This window comes from Palaemon carinicauda, chromosome 19 (assembly GCF_036898095.1).
Source record: "Palaemon carinicauda isolate YSFRI2023 chromosome 19, ASM3689809v2, whole genome shotgun sequence".
NCBI lineage: Eukaryota > Metazoa > Arthropoda > Malacostraca > Decapoda > Palaemonidae > Palaemon > Palaemon carinicauda.
In genome coordinates, this window is record NC_090743.1 from 73412853 (window position 1) to 73430352 (window position 17500).

At 35.5% G+C, this 17500-nt stretch overlaps 1 protein-coding gene across 6 annotated transcripts in view; it reads left to right on the forward strand.

Annotated features, from left to right (window-relative positions):
- Positions 1-17500, forward strand: part of LOC137658673 (GATA-binding factor 5-B-like) — a 126520-nt gene that overhangs the window by 16834 nt on the left and 92186 nt on the right. For 2 of the 6 annotated variants that reach the window (XM_068393626.1, XM_068393621.1), the window contains exon 2: positions 14772-15386. The exons of 1 other annotated variant lie outside the window; for it this stretch is intronic. The gene's annotated coding sequence lies outside the window, so the exon portion shown is untranslated. Of the gene's footprint in view, positions 1-13495; positions 13651-14771; positions 15387-16990; positions 17148-17500 lie in introns of those variants that run through there. 3 more of the 6 variants (XM_068393622.1, XM_068393624.1, XM_068393625.1) reach the window with 3 other exon arrangements.

Genomic DNA, 17500 nt, shown 5'->3' on the forward strand with positions numbered 1-17500 from the left:
CTGAGGACTTTGGTCTCAAATCTACAAAATCTATTGGAGATTATTTCATTGTCATACCATGACTCGTGTCCATACAGTAATACCGATCTCACTGAACTGATATTTAGCCTGATTTTTTATATATTTTTCAGGCGATTTGATTTCCAAATATTACTTAACCTAACCATTATCTGATTAGCCTTTTTTTTAATCTTTCATTAACCTCCAATTCAAAAGACCCTGTACTATAGATCATAGTTCATAAATATTCAAATGATTCCACCTTATTAATCCTTTCTCCTTCTAACAATATTTCGTCTTCTATTTCATACTCCGTTCTCATCGTCTCTCTCTTTCTTCTATTTATCTTGAGCACCCCTTCACGTTATATTTCATGCATTCTTGTAAGCAAGCTTTGCAAGTCCTGTGGCATTTTGCTAATAAGGACAGCGTCATCAGCATACCCTAGGTCCGCTAATTTCCTGTTACCAATCCAGTCCAATCGTTCTCCGTCATCCCCAACTGTTCTATGCATTACGCAGGTGCACACTATCAAAGGCTTTTTCATAGTCCAAAAATGTCATCAAAAATGGATTTCTATATTGTACACATTGCTGTACAATATGTCTTAAAATGAAAATTTGGCCCGTTCAACTTTTATCTTTTTGAAATACTGCTTGTTCAGCTCTCAGCTCTTCATCAATCTTTCTCTCCAACTCTTTAGAATGAGCATACTATATTTTTTCATGACAACTGACGGAAGTGTGATGCCTCTGTAATTATTGCAATCGGTCAGATCTCCTATTTTTGCCATTTTCACCAACACCCCTAGCACCCATTCATCATGATTTGTCTATTCACACCACATTCAACGAAATAATCTTGTAAGTAGTCTAGGAGTCGACTTCAAACTCGCTGAATTCATTCATAGGTACGTCAAGGTCTTCCTCAGCTTCAAGTATATCAATCAAATTATTCCCTTCATATCTCCTAATTATGATCTCACAAAGTGTTCCATCCAACGTTGCCTTTCTTCATCTTCTGTTGTTATAATAGATCCATCTCTCTTTTCGATGGGTATATTCTCCTTTTTTGCCCCAGTAGATTTTTCATTAATAATTCTATGAACAATTCTTACACCATAGCCACTCCCTGAATTCATAGCTTTGTCAGCCTCATTTGCCTTTCCTGTCTAAATATTCTATGGTCATTCCTGACTTTTCATTTGACCTCGCTATCAATACTGGAATACTTAGCATGCTCTACCTTGTAATTTTCATTACTTCCTTGGAAACATTAAACAATCAATTTCTGTCTTTGTCTCCGTTTTATAGTATCCCAAGTATCAAATGTTATTCATGTCTTTCTCCTTGTAACTGCATGTCCCAAAACTTCACTACCAACTGACTAATAATGTTCTTAATTTCACATCACTCTTCATTAATTGTCTGCTCTTCGTCTCTCAAAATTCTCTAAGACTGCAAATCGATTCCTACCCTCAATTGCAAAGGTTTTTATGTGCTCATCTTCTAGATGCTTAATTGTATTAAACTTGGGTATTCTATCTACATTTCTGTAGGGTGCTTTAAGATTTAATTTCAGTGTGGCCATGAGGAGCTGGTGATCACTACCAATATCTGCACCCTCATAGCTTCTGGCATTTCTCAGAGACCTCCTTTTCTTTTTATTGATGGCTATGTGATCAATTTAATTCTTTTAATTGCCCCATGGTGAAGTCCATGTATATTTGTGGATGTCCTTGTGCTGGAAAAGAGTACCTCCAATGACAAGATTCTATGTTGAAAAAAAAAAAAAAACTTATAAAATGGGGTCCATTTTCATTTGAAACTTCGCTAAGACCCTCAATACCCATTACATTCTCTATACCTTAATTACTCCTTCCAACTTTAGCATTGAGGTCACCAATCACAATTTTCATATCACTCTCTGGGATCTCATCTATCACACTCTCCAGTATTTCATAGAAATCATCTTTCCTTTGTTCATTGGAATCATTTGTTGGTGCGTAGCAAACTGTATTACCCATATTACACTGCTTTCGTTTAAACTTTTCAAATAACAACCTACTATTTACAGTTCTTCATTCGGTTAATGCCTTATCTGCTCTTGGTGTCATTATCATTCCTACACCTTCTCTTCAAACTCCATCTGTTCTTCCTGAGTAGATATATATATTGTCTTGGTCTAAGATTTCTTTACCAATCCCCTTACAACGTGTTTCACTTAGGGCCAATATATCCAAACTATATTTCATAAATTCATTCTCCACTTGTAACTTGCCAGTCAGATTCCTGGTTCTAACATTCAAATTACCATTTTTTTATTTTGTATTTAGTATTTATAAACCAGGAGATTCTTAGCACCCCGCTATGCCCGGTACTGGGGGCCATTCCGTCATTTTCTCTTCCCATAGACTGACTAAATCCATAGAGGATTCATTGGCTAAATTCATCAAAGAACATTCAGTTCCTTGTGGTGCGCAGTGCCTATCTAACTGAGGCAAGTGACCCCTACCGGTGTAGCATTGGATATGCACTCCTCCGGAATATGCACTGCCAAGTCATTATTTTACATATGATTTGCACTCCCCCAGTCATTATCATACGTAAAATATACACTCCCCTTGAATTATTTACACTCCCCCAGTCATTATCATACGTAAAATATACACTCCCCTTGAATTATTTGCACTCCCCCAGTCATTATTAAACATGTAATTCCCACACCCCTCCCACCCGTTAATGTTATACAGTATAGTGTATTCTGCATTCTACAGTTGCTTTCATACATAGGGTGTAGACGAAATTCAATACTTGTTTATATATTTTTCTTATCATCATGTGTATGTCTTGTTATTTTTCATATGCTGCTTAAACACGCGTAGTTACTTATGGTTATCGACGAAAAGAGACCGTCAGAGATATAAGTTTATATGCATTTTACTATTCCTTATCCAACGAGGGGCAATATAAAGTGCATGCCGTAAAGCATAAACTCCGTAATCTAACTCAATCTTATAAGTTATTGACAACCATTGGATAAGAGCAAAAGGAATTTAAGGGCAAATATATCTTATCTTATCATACCTCCCCATCCTTCTCCTTTGCACTCATTTTTTATTTTCCTTTTTAACTCAATTTTTTTTAACTCACATTTTTTTTAACTCAACTCTTGTTGAACTCAAATCTTGTTAACTCGGTTTTTGTTTAACTCAAAATTTTTAAAATTCGAATTTTTCTAACTCAAATTTTGAACTAAATTCCTGGAAGGAGTAATGAAAAGCAAATATTTTTAAAGCTCAAACACTGATTTTTCAAACATGAAATATCAGCATGCAGAATTTTACTGTTACAGGATTTCCCTTGTCAGATAGAACCAAGTTTCACGAAAGATATTTCATAGTTTTTCTACACTAAATAATTTTACCAAAGACACATCATAAATTAAGCAAGCAAGTTTTCACACCATGAAATATAAACTAAGTTTGAAGTCTTTATGACAATTAGATTTGAAGCTATAACTTTTTGCTCGACCTTGACCGTGACCTTGGACCTTGAAGTTTCAAAATTGAATCGCTAAATTTTAATAATAATATTTTGGTAAATTTTCCATTATCAACGTTTCAAAAATTTTGACCTTGGAAACACTTTCTAAGTTCAAGGTAAAAGGTCAAGGTCATAATTGGTGCAGTTTTTCGTAAACTAAGATGTAAACAAAGTTTGAAGTCTCTATGATTATTAGATCTGATGTAAAGTTTACTTACCAGCAAAAATCAAGCTTTTTTGAGAAAATAGAATCTTATGACTTGCTCAATAGACAATGGTGAGTACTGGGCGTTGGAGTGAATAAGCAATTCACGTGAACTACCATTTCAGTGGCTAATGACATTAGTGTACTTACAAATCACACAGAAACTAGGGGAGTGCTTATTATATAGAGGACGCGTTTAATGCATATATAATAATGACTGCGGGAGTACAACTCATACGTATATTAATGACTGAGGAGTTATTTTTATACGTATATTAACGACTGGGGAGTAAAAATCCAAGGGAGTGTAAATCATATGTGACACCGGTGTAAAGCTACCCCCCGGTAACTTGAAACCGGTTTCAAACTACCGGGGAGGTAGTTTGAAACCAGTTTCAAGCTACCCCCTCTGTTTTCAAGTTACCCCCTCATCGAAATAGAAAATAATTTATATGACAGTGCACATATGCATCATGCATTTATTGCTGACTTCGCAGTAGTAGAATAAAAGAGTTTATTTTCGTATTTAAGACAAAATATTGTGAAGGCCTATTAGTGAAATATATCACGCGTTAGAAGCCACAGACTCTGTCATTCAAGTTTTTGTGATAACGTCTGGGTAAAGAATGATTGTAGTGCTCGTGTGATTGTCGAGAATTGTTCTCTTTTATCATCTCAGCGAGATTCAATTCATGTGCTTCAGGTGCAAGAGCTCCACACGGCAATATACCTGCAGAAATTGACACAAAAATCCACAACGAGAAGTGTACTTTGTCTCTATACTCTTTCAAATTTAGGAAGAAGAGAGAGATGGACCTAAAGACAAATACACCTTATTATAATTCCAACATTGTTTCGAAAATAGAGAAAAGGCTGTCATTTCATGTTATAATGAATACCATTACTTTAAATGTTAAACTTTAATTATATTAAAACTCAACTTCTAATTGTTATACTTATGTAACATTATTCAGCCGTACTATGAAGAAACGTGACACATAATTGACATTTTTCCGATATAGTTTCTCAGGTCAGCGATGGACATTCATTAATCGGCTTTCGTCAGAAAGTATCCCTTGTGGGCAGGTACTGGATACGAGGTCTCCTCATCGCTGGTCCAAAAATTGACATTTCTGCGCAGGTGGATATCGTGACGTCACCACCTCCAAACGGACGGGTACTACCTGCAGTTAAACAAAGTAAACAGGTCGAGGAATTGTCCTGGTCGTCAATGTAATTCTTGAAAGTGGTTGAGTAAATTTTAACAACAATATTCAATTACCAATATGCCCAATAACTGTGCTGTGTTTGGATGCTTCTCAACCAGTACGGAAAATTCAGATCTTATATTTCATTCATTTCTAAAGGACAGTGAAACTAAGAAAAAATGGGTGCACCTTTGCAAACGAGGAGATCACATAAATGTTGAGAATGCACTGATATCTAGCCGGCACTTTGAAGCGGATGTCTATGAAAGGAATTTGATGTACGAATTATTAGACAAACGGATTAAATCAAGATGGATTAGAACACTTCTTTGGTTGCATACGTCAGAAGGGTGCATGTCATCAGCATCCCTCTCCTGTTGCATTTAAACACCGGGTCAGAGCCCATCTATTAGGAAAGGAAGAAACTCTTTTAGGTTCCAAATCTAATATTCAAAGTTGTGAAGGTGTGAATGCAACTTCAAACGAATTTGCTCATTTTCTTTCCAAAGTAAGTACAGTAATTGAAAATGAAGAAAATTATCTTCAGAAAGAATTAAGCTTGTCTGCTATGATCTTTTGCTTGCTAGAAAATAAATTTGAAAATTGTATTGATGCTAATCTGGAAAATGAGGAAGGTTTATTAGAAGATGCCATTGAAGGAGGAGGATTACAATATGTGGAAGGGTTTATAGCTCGGACGTTTCCTCAGTATGAATTTTAGGCAATAGAGCAACTAAAGGGGATAATAGGTCTACACGGATTCGTGCTTTAAGTAGGGATGACAGAAAACTGATGAAAACCAACGAAGAATTTTTTGAAAATCTAAAAACAATGGAAAAAATGTTTCTTTGTTTTCATGGCGAAAAATCTTTGAAATCAGGGGGAAACGTAATAACTTCATTAGCACATTTCATTACTTCTGGAAGTTATTAGGTATTTTGTGCGTTGTCGTGCTTTTTTTAGGGTTCGAATTCTGGATAGAAACATTAGCTCATCTCGGAAAGCTGTAAGTAAAATGTTGAAGTTGGTTTCTTAATTATTCACCTGTAAGACGAAAGATTTAAGACAAGTATAACCATGTTTATCATGGAAGTGGTGGAAATGTGAAAATTAAGGTTTTTTATATCATTCCTTTATTCTTGTAAATAAATGTAATTAGATGATTTTTTTATGCACAAAATACAGAACTGTTTCCACTGTTGAGTAATTTTATTTTGCTATGATAACAAAGTGTCTCTTAATTTGTTATTATTTACAAAGAAATTAACAAAGATCCTTATATTGTATGAATGTTGACAAGGGAGACTCGGACGCATTGGCTATGCTGACGTCACGGATTATCTCCCCCCAAACCCCCATATCCTCACTAATCTGCGCGTGAGAAGACCTCGTATTCTATAGACCTTGCTGGCAGGAACCACCTGCGACGAAAGTAGCTTGCTATTTGAGTTCCACACCCAGACGTAGGAGAGAGAGAGAGAGAGAGAGAGAGAGAGAGAGAGAGAGAGAGAGAGAGAGAGAGAGAGAGAGAGAGAGAGAGAGAATTACAAACACTATAACAGAGATGCGCCAAAGATTATAACCAGTCAAGGGAGACTAAGAGACATACAAAAGCATCATAAATTTTTTGTCAGCCAGAATGGAAGGTCACCCATCCGCGTACAGAGCAACAGTAGGCTACTTACTTGTCAAGCATGAGAGATTGTTTATAATGTTTCAAAATATTTTGCTTCATAAAAATAGAAAGGAGATCCTTTTACTGATGTTTCTAAGGCATTATTTTCGCATAGCAGAAGCAACCAATTTAAGCAAAACTACTATCACAGTCAAATTAACAGTAACGAACTTTTGAACAATGGTTCCGTAAGCAGTTGCTACCGGATATATTCCCATCTTCTATACTTGTAATGGTAGGGCATCTTATAGATCAAAATTATATAAACCTGCAACAGCATCAAACAACAAGGGACAAATAGAATAATGGCTCATCAAAAAAGCGTATCACCAAGAGACTATATGTTAAAATGTCAACTTTTGGAAATGGTCGAGGAATGCTCCCTGAATATTGATACCGCTTACGTGATTGCTAAAATTGCAGTTGAAAATGGTCACAAAGTTATTCGTCTCCCTCCACACTTTTGCCAATATAATCCAGTGCAACATATTTGGGCACAAGTGAAGACCTATGTATAAAAAAACACGCCGAAAAAATCGATAAATATATTGATTCTTTAGTAAGAAGTCTTGAGTCCTCTGATGAGGAACTTTAAAACTGTTACATTTTCATCTATATCAATAAAGAAGTTTTGGTGTATGTCGAAAGACTAAGTTCAAAATAAAAGTTATATGTATGAAATCGTATGCTTTCTCCAGTATTGTTACTATTATTATTATTATTATTATTATTATTATTATTATTATTATTATTATTATTATTATTATCAGCCAAGCTTCAACCCTACTGAGAAGGGAAACAAATAAGGAAAAAGAAATAAAAGAAGGATATATAGGTAAAATACAAAAATAACGAGAAAGCAAATGGGTATTGTATCATTAGAAAAATTTTAAAAACAAACGGGTAACAAGAAAATACAGCGAGCATGTTGACCTGCCAACAAAAATAATAAAATAACTATTGTAAGAGACAATATGACAAAAGAAAATAAAGTTACATTTCGGCTGTGGCCTTCAGAGATGATTTTGTAAATAGGTGATCGATTCCCCAAAGGAGATTACTGCAAGAATTTAGTGAGGTGAGAAGGTATACTACGGAGTCGAAAATATGACTCCGTGTGTTTTTGTTAGATACACCTCGACCTTCATAAATTGAACAGAGTATATTCTTCTAAGATTGGATTTTTTGTGTTCCGAAGCCTCTTGTGGGTACTTGGCGTTCACTACGTAGCCAATGATATCAAAGTTGCCCGATTTCCGTTCAGCAGCCATACTGACGACTTTTTGGACAAGTGATGCTGTGATCGGATTAACCTGGATTTATATACACCCTAACACAACAGAGATCAGTGGTTTACTACTACGTAAAAGATAACCAGATAAAAAAACAAAGGGGGTTTGATTTCCGGTCCGAGGACGAGAAATTGTCATTGTAACTATCGTCCTCTTTGTGGTCATCCCGATGAATTAAAGAGCGCTTGACTTATGTGCATAGTATTATACCAAGGTCTATCTTATAGACCTTGTATTATACAACATGCAAATTTACACACGGAATGTGCCTTTAGTTCGTTTTGGAAAAAAAAAAACACATAAATGATGGGTGTATCGAGGGTTATTTTATCACTAAAGGCTACTAGTATAATAATAGCAAAGAAGAACAAAACAATAAATGGATAAAGGCATAACATCAATAAATTATACCAGTAGATGAAACCGTGCATGTATATATGTAACCTAATAATTTTGTGTTGGGCCTGATTAAAAGCAATTAATATTTTTAAATAATGAGATATGCGCAAAAACGAGGGGGTAGCTTGAAACAGGTTTTAAATTACCCCCGGGGTATAGCTTGAAACCGGTTTCAAGTTAACCCCCGGTAGCCTGAAACCGGTTTCAAACTACCGGGGGGTAAGATTTGGAGGGGGTAATTTGAAACCGCTACACCTGTCCATGCTGATTCCAGTAAGATCATCCGCCAGACATTGAGAGTAGAAGCCGAAAAATCTTTAGAGATATAAAAATCTGAATCCGATTAAAAGTCAAGAGAAAATAAAATTCATTGTCTTCTAAAGACTGCAATTACAAGGACTGTACATTAAAAACCTCTAAGTCAATCTTGCAACACCGATGCGCTAAAATGTCTTCCGTCCATTTGTCTTTCCGGTTATATGATTTCATTGGAGAAACAATTGGTTTTATTTGTTCAAATTTATTACTTTATTATTTACGGAATCAATAATTAACATAGTTTGCCATTTTTTGAAAACAAATTGCTTTATTTTGGTTACATAACTCTTAAGGGGAAGTTTGAAGCTAAGTTGTGGTATATTTATTGCTGATCGCAATGGCATCTGCTTTTACATTACTTACGTTACGCTAGAACGGTAGTCAATGTATACTACAAAAATGTCGTCTGATCCTTCTTAAATAACCACTCTCTTCACAATGGATATAACCACATTACTTTTTGTATCAATCCAACCACATTTTCCTCTACACTTTTCGGTAAATGGGGTCATGTCACATACAGTAATCTAACCACCAGACAAGCTAACAGTTATCTGTTTATTTTTAGTCATGCGTCTTCGTTTTTACTTACAACTTCTCTTCGCCATCTAAAAGTGGTGCTGTAACTTTTCATAATCTTATTCCACAACTCTATGGAACCATATAAAATACCCAAACTTCATCAGCAAACCATTCATTCAGCCATGTACGTAATCTAACACACGTTTTCTTTATATCATTAAAAAACGTTCATTGGTATCAAAATTCTATTTTTATAACAGACATCTCACGCAATACCCTACACGTTATCTCCCTTCCGATTCTATGAATGATTGTTTCCTTTATAATCCTATACCTGATAAAGAATTTAATCAAATAAACGTGATTCCTCACCCTCTACTCGTCCGAAGTCCCACTGTTCTTCTCTCAGTTCTGATACCATATCACTTTATTAAAATCCTATCACACCTCTTTCTTGGAATAAAGTCATCTTGTGCTTCTACTAGTGTACGCGACCCGACAAAAATGAAAGCTAAGTATTTAGATAGGTATGCATACACACGCACGCACACAACCCTCTCCAGGTATGGCTACTTCCTCTCCTTCTACCCAAGGAGGGGGAGAGCTGATCGTGACCGGTAATATATATATATATATATATATATATATATATATATATATATATATATATATATATATATATACTATGTACAGTATATATATATGCACTATGTATATATATGCATATATATATGTATATATATATATATATATATATATATATATATATATATATATATATATATATATATATATATAGCCATTAAAGCAAGCTGCACTAGTCAGGGCCACATATACTAGGTTTGTTTGCTGTGAACAATCAGACGAAAATCTTCCACCATCACCAATCCGAACTGGCTAGTTTGGTGACGAAATGGCCGGACCCCAGACATGAATTGACATGTCTGAGGCCTTTGGCCTGCAGTGGACTAAAAACGGCTACATTTGTTATTGTTGTTGTTGTTGTTGTTGTGTAGAAACACTTGCTCAACTATTGTCCCCAGAGCCTTTTCTTCATCCAGAAAAATTCTGGTTTGTTAAGCCCTGTTCTTTTCATTCTTCCCTCATTCAATAAACACACACATAAATAGCTGAACTCTCTTTAGACATATCTCCATATGAACATTCGAATCTGAAATCTGATAAATCGCATACCTGTCTCAAAAATTATTTGATTGCATTGCATCTTATCAAGCAAAGCCTGCGCAGCTTAACAATCCTCCTTGCTGCTTACCGGACACAATTAAGGAAGATATCATGAATGTGGAATTTTAGAAGTTCAAACTTGCAGCGAATGCATTTATAACGAACAGGCTGAAATAAATCTCTCTTCATAGTATATATATGAACTACCTTTTTTAGAATTTCAAGTTTATATCAATTATTCATTACTTCTCACAATTTATTCATTTCCTTATTTTCGTTCCTAACTGTGGTATTTTTTCCCGTTGGAACCGTTGATCTTATGGCATCTTGCATTTCCAACTAGGTTTGTAGCTTAACTAGTAGTAGAAATAATAATAATAATAATAATAATAATAATAATAATAATAATAATAATGATAATAATAATAATAATAATAATAATAATAATAATAATAATAATAATGTTTATACTTGATACTTCCTCGCCTTCATGAGTTACACACTTCATTTTTCCAATAATTCTCACAAACAAGCTATTCTTTTGTCTTAGATTTCTCATAACTAGGTTTTATTTCAGCAGATGTTCGAGAGTACTTCAATTTCACCTTAGACAATCTCATCTAATCCTATTTCTCCCACGAGTTTTAGCATTTCTTGGTTGGCGGACTCTTCTCAAAACAATTTCTCGAGATATGCATTTCACTCCAGACTATAATTTTTGGATATGATGTCAGTTACAAAAATTTTCGACGAAATGCATTGCTTTTACAATACAACTCGAAATAAAAAGATTCATGTGCAGAATTCTAAAGGCATAAACATATCCCCGCTAAATAGGCCTACAACGTAGTGGTGTTTTTTTTTTTTTTTTTTTTTTTTTTTTTTTTAAACAGATCTAAACCCTTCGGCTTTGAAAATCTGTCTATACCAAATTCTTTCAGTTCTTTCAAGATGGATCAGTTTTATTCTAGGTTGTGTTGTAATGCTTTAACTGTTACAAAGAATAAAGGTAATTTTTAAACTAGAAAAAAAATTACATTGGGGCCTAACGATAGAAATTATAAATTTGCATTTCTTAACCTTGATAAAGATATAATGGCTCTCAGTAAAAAGCACATATTCTATTATCTCGCACCAATAAACACAATCACTTATCAGGCAATAAAACAAGCAGAATGCAAAGAACACAATAGAAATTTATATGAAGTAGCCCACTGAAACTTGAAAAAATAACTAATATTTTTTCTAAAGATGTATACATCTGTAAGTTAAAATCGTTATAATGGACCCTTGATTTCCTATACACACATATCAGCAAAGATTAAATACATACATGCATACTTTATATGTCTATCTATCTATCTATCTATCTATATATATATATATATATATATATATATATATATATATATATATATAAAGAGATAGATAGATAAATAGATACACGATCTATCCTTGGATAGATAGATAAATATGCGAGTGCATGTGTTACTTGGAACGTATTCAATCATATCTCGCTCCTGACATCTACATATCGCGGCCAATACCAACATTTTACAACTTACTTAAACACAATCAAATTAAACAAGGACCTACACATCCAGACCTACAATACTCAAAGTCTCTCGATCATGCATATCGATTCCAAGGTAATCAAAGACGAAATGTTCCGAAAAATTCTGGGTCTGTGTTATCAACAGCCGTTATCTGTGGATTTGAAGAGAGGTGTCGAACCAAAAGAAGCACTATCTTGACAAAGACGGTAATATGGTTTGTGATATATGATTAATTTTGGAAAGCATATGATTTCCTCCCGTGAATCAAAATACCTAACCAATTTCATATAGGTACCTAACGTATAGGACAAATGCAAATAAGATGTAGAATGTCGTTAATAATAATAATAATAATAATAATAATAATAATAATAATAATAATAATAATAATAAATGAGATATGACTTCGTTCGATTCAAAACCAAAAAAACCTCGAGAGAGAGAGAGAGAGAGAGAGAGAGAGAGAGAGAGAGAGAGAGAGAGGAAGTCGTAAGCAGAAAGCTAGAATACCAAAACTTATGTAAGATTGCCACATGCCTTAATTCTTAGTACCACGGACAACAGTAAGATTCTACGAAATTCTCGAAAGACAAAACTCCAGAGTCCAAACTATGGAAAGTTTTCCCAGGAGAGAGAGAGAGAGAGAGAGAGAGAGAGAGAGAGAGAGAGAGAGAGAGAGAGAGAGAATTATCCAGAAACATCACATCTGTAAAGGAAACAATATCAAAAGGCATGGCCAGACAGTACTACATTGAATCCTTCTCTCTGGTTACGGTTCACTTTCCCTTTGCCTATTCATACACTGAATAGTCTGACCTATACTTTACAGATTTTTCTCTGTCTTCATACACCTGACAACACTGAGATTACCAAACAATTCTTCTTCACCCAAGGGGTTAACTACTGCACTGTAATTCGTCAGTGGCTACTTTCCTCTTGGTAAGGTAGAGGAGACTCTTTAGCTATGGTAAGCACCTCTTCTAGGAGAAGGCCTCCGTACCATGGTTTTCCACTGTCTTGGGTTAGAGCTCTCTTGCTTGAGGGTACACTCGGGCACACTATTCTATCTAATTTCTCTTCCTCTTATTTTGTTAAATTATTTAAAGTTTATATATGAAATATTTATCGTAATGTTGTTACTGTTCTTAAAATATTTTATTTTTCCTTGTTTCCTTTTCCTTTTCCCTGTTGGGGCCCCTGGGCTTATCTCATCCTGCTTTTCCAATTAGGGTTGTAGCTTAGCAATTAATAATAATAATAATAATAATAATAATAATAATAATAATCTTGAATTAATTGTTTTCATATAAATATGGGTGCTTAAAGATAAAATAAACAGTCAGCACACCCACACACACAATCCGATTTTTGTAAGCAACATTACTAGCCCGATTCAAATCACTATCATTTTGTCATTTGTTACTATGAAAAAAAAAAGATTAAGATATGATTACAATTAGATGAACTTTATTGGTTCTAAGATAGTTTTGGAAATAAACGATCGGGAAATCTGATAGGGTGATACGAGATATAAGACATGTGGATGATAATGTGTGGTCGTAAGATAAAAAGGTAACTGCGTTCCTATCGCAGTCACAAACTAAACCGTTATACAGTTCTGGTGCAAAACACAAGAGGCATAAAATCGTTGATTGTTTGACAGGAGAGGCAGGGTATTTTCTATTGCACCATGGATACGGGCAAAGCTCTAAGACAATCAGGAGTCTTAGAAATAATTCAACAAGGTTAGTTTTCAACTGTGTTAAGTTATGGGAAGTGAGAGAGAGAGAGAGAGAGAGAGAGAGAGAGAGAGAGAGACTCCAGGAAATAACTCAAACGAGAAAATATGAGAGAGAGAGAGAGAGAGAGAGAGAGAGAGAGAGAGAGAGAGAGAGAGAGAGAGAGAGAGAGAGAGTACTTTAGAAAAAAGTATATCTGGAAAAAATGTTCTATCAGAACGCGCTAACGAGATTTTAGTTCAGAATATTTGCTCCCAATTTATTTCCTATAAATATCTAATTTCTATTTTGTAAACTCGCAAAAATTACTGGATCAATTCAGTACAGAACCATGGTCATAATGAGTTCAGGACAAGAACGAATTCTGCGCATGCGCACATCATCCAAGATGGCAAATATTACACGTGACTAAGGGAACGGCTTTTGGCACCAACCACTTGAATGTGCCAAGTGGCATCTCTTTGATCTACCTATCCTTGTTTCTCTATCTCCAGCGAGGTGTAAAACAAATACCAATTGTTAAAGCAATAGGATTATAACATTAAGTTTTATTATTAGTCATTTGGGTCCCCATAAAATCTAACACACCATAATGAGTCAATGGTGCACGTCGGCCACAGTACTGTTGAAGCTTATCTCCAGGTAAGGGTCTCAAGTGGAATCCAAGCTTTATTTTTTTTCGTTCATTTTCAACACTTGTTTGTTATAAGTTTCCACACGAAACTTTTTTAAAATCGCCGATGCGAAATGATATGAATGAGGCCCGATAGTGTTCTACGATAAGGATATCAGCTCCGATAAGCGACAGCCCTTGTTTGCTCAGGTCTTGACGTAGACAGGTAAGTCATTTTCTCCAAATATCTAACTTAGTGCCGAGGGCTACAGGGATCAGTGTTCCTTGAAACAAATGGTGGGTTCCCAATTATCAAAACAGCGTCTTAATATCCCAGTTGAATAAGAGTCGATTTTGCTTAAAACTGTAAATAACCGTAAAACCTAAATTTTATTATGACTTATGATGTACTGAATTAGAGATGAAATCAATTTGCTGGATGAATAATAATCAACACAGATGATGCTAGAGGTTGTTATTTGGCATCTAATACACAGAAACGTGATCCTTACAGGGTGACGTGCCCTTCCACGAGAACGCTGCGAGGAAAATCTGACATGATTGGCTGGCCAACTGGTGGTCTCCTCCAGGCCAATAGTATTCCCTACCATGGAGACCACGTTCTAGCACCTCTTCTAAGGCAGGAAAGGCCCCCCACCCCTCAATCCATGGAGCCTACAGTTGTCGCCAACCCTCTACCAGTGCCACTAATCCTCTAGGAGGAAGTCCTGCCTGGAAGCTCAAAGCTTATCGGCTGCCCAGAGGCCATACTTCCTTACACTCAGCATTTACTTTCTTCCTCTACTTGCGCTGGATCCGGTGGCCTTGCGGTTTCTTTCCTGGTTCCTGGACCTTGCCAGTTGAAAAAGAAGAAAGTCTTGGAAGAGAAAAGGAAGAAAGAAATAACAACTTTACATACTCTCCCTTTTCTTGCCCCCTGCCATACCCACCCAATCTCTTTTTAGCCTTCTTTGCTGTGCCAGTCAGTTCACCGTACTCTCTTTCTTTCTCCCCCCCCCCCCCTCTCCATCAGCTGTCCATAGTCCCTTCCCCTCCCCCTCCGGACCAGGCATTGAGGAACATGGTTTAGTCGACAACCGAGCACCAGTCTTACCACAACGTGCCGCAGGTGAGTCCAGAACCTTAGTGTTTTTTTTTATAGTGCTTTTGAATGGGTCCCATCATCACATATCTTTCACAAAACAATTATGGCATGCTTACAACTATCTAAACAAGGTGAGAAGCAATGCAGCGTCTTCAGTTAGGAAAACCCCCCTCTCTGGCTTCCAGAACTTAAGTGGGAGCCTGGACTGATTATCCGCTTGAGAAGACCTAGTGCTGGAAAGATTATATCGTTTTTATCACTTTATCTCAGAGGGCATAATAATAACTGTTTCCCAGCTACGGAACTGAGGGAGACGGATCTGCTATCGGGTCCTATCTTTAGAGAGAACACACACTAAAATCTTATCTTCCTTAACTATTATCGTATCAGATCAGATGCTGGAATACTATGAAAGAGATACAGAGTTAGGGATTCCAGTGCCGATTGCTCGACTGGAAAGTGCAGAAGTACTCGTTGGTACTCTATTCATACTGCAATGGAAGTTAACCACAGACACTACCACTACAATATTGAAACATTGTTACTAAGCGAATTTTAACTCTAGTTTACTGTTCTCTGTGATTTCGTTGACTACCAAATATACCATATATGACTTTCAGAAGCTGACCTTTCGGATTTCTGTGAATTGCAGCAGTTTTTAAACAATGTCTTTGGCCAGTGACAGTGAATTCAAACTTGCAAAATTCGTTGGTTTCCACATATAGAACAGTACCTAATACATTAAAATCAGTGACTTGAGTTATTTTTTCTAATGTGCATTGCATTATAACAGTACTGTAGCAGTGAAGGAACTACGGTCGCAGCTCTTATAGCGTTTATTGTGACCTACTTTTAATGACCATGTTAATTGAACACGACAATTGTAAAATAACACAGCGAAACACCCGAGTGCTATGCTAACTGAAAATCAGCATTGTGAAAAGCCAATATATGCTAATAATGACAGAATGCCAAGAACAATACACTGTCTAACTCTATCGGTCCATTAAAACACAATTTGGATAATTCAGACCACTACAATCCAACCAAAAGTATAAAAACAAAATATTAACCCTATCATGAAGTGTAAATACGGGTTCAAATGAAATATAGCAAAACAAAATAAAAATAAAAAGGTCACAACGCATTATCATTATTACCATTACACACTAGTTTACCTACAACCCAAATTGTAAAAGCAGGCTGTAATAAACTCAAGGGTTCCAACAAGGAAAATAGCCTCGTGAGGAAAGGAAATAAGCTATATGGAAAGTAATGGATAAAGAATATAAAATATCTTAAGATCAGTAACAACGTTAAACAGACCTGCCACATATACACTATGAAACGTCAGCCTGTTCAACATAAAACCATTCGCTGCAAGTTTGAAATTCTGAAGTTCCACGTGATTAGGAGGATTATTCCACAATCTGGTCACAGCTGGAATAAAACTTATAGAATACTGTGTAGTGTTGTGTCTTATGACGGAGAAGACAAGACTGCTAGAATTAACTACAATCCTTGTGTTACGAACCGAACGGGTACAGTTTGGGAAGATTTGGAAGCAAAGGGTCGTCACAATTATGAAAAATCTTGTGCAACTTCCATAAAGAAATAACTGAACTACATTCCAGAGATTAATAGTATAAAACACTTGAATTAACATTATGGATTCAGATGGCTTATTTTGTGCAGAAATAAATGAATTACACCTTTGCAAAATATGAAATACACAATCTATGGAAGAGAAAAACTTTCTGCAGGACACTTATTTTTATAAAAATGGTAAGAAGTTTCAAAGCGCCGCTTATTCTCCTATGTAAGGGTATTTACTCAAACACCGATAGGCTGACAGCATTAATGGTCTTTCAATTTTTACGCAAATATTCAGCCGTTAAACCATATTTATAATATTGTCCTATTTTCTATTTTTTTTCCACATATGCTAGGACATTCTATATTTTTCTGTCATAAATATGCAGTATTTCGACTCGAGGGAATTGTTTTTCCAATCAGATGGCATTTCGAAAACATTTAGAATTATTTTGAATCATTACGATAACTTCTGAAGAAAAACTATAATGTTCAAATATAATTTCACTGATTGTACAAAGTAATGTGTCGAATTTTAAACTTAT